Raw genomic sequence first — 618 nt, forward strand, 5'->3', positions numbered from 1 at the left:
TTGCGGCCAGGATTTTGGTCTGATCTTTCAGAAAAAAATCGGTCGAATGATGAGACGGAAAAAAATGGTAATTGAAACTCACTATTGGTGTATGGTTGCCACAATTTCACGGTTTTGGGCTGTATCAAGAAGTTCCTTCAGACTCACATGTGCAGTCTTGTGCTCGATTTCCCGACATCGCATCTGCGACTACATTCGCCTCTCGTGAAATCCACTTGAACAGAGGCTGAAACTCAGCGAGTTCGTTGAACCACCGCGCAATGCGTCGATTCGTCGTCTTTTGCGTAAGGATCATCTCAATGCTCTTGTGATCTGTTTCCACCAGGAATGGCTTGTCCAGAAGATACACGCGCCATGTCTTCAGCGCATGCATACTAGCGAGTAGTTCCCGTTCGCGCACTGGGTAATTTAGCTCTGCTGGTTTCACTTTTCTGCCCATAAAGGCTATTGGATGTTCCAACTCTCCCTCCTTTTAAAATAAGACGCCCCCAATTGCGAATTTTGAGGCGTCCATTCGAATACCGAAAGGTTTGGAGAAATCAGGAAGACTGAGGACCGGAGGTGATGCCAAGCGCTTTTTCAGCTCGTCAAAACAGCGAAGTTGGTTCTCATCGAGTT

This window comes from Phytophthora parasitica (genome assembly GCF_000247585.1).
Source record: "Phytophthora parasitica INRA-310 unplaced genomic scaffold supercont2.34, whole genome shotgun sequence".
Taxonomy (NCBI): Eukaryota; Oomycota; class Peronosporomycetes; order Peronosporales; family Peronosporaceae; genus Phytophthora; species Phytophthora nicotianae.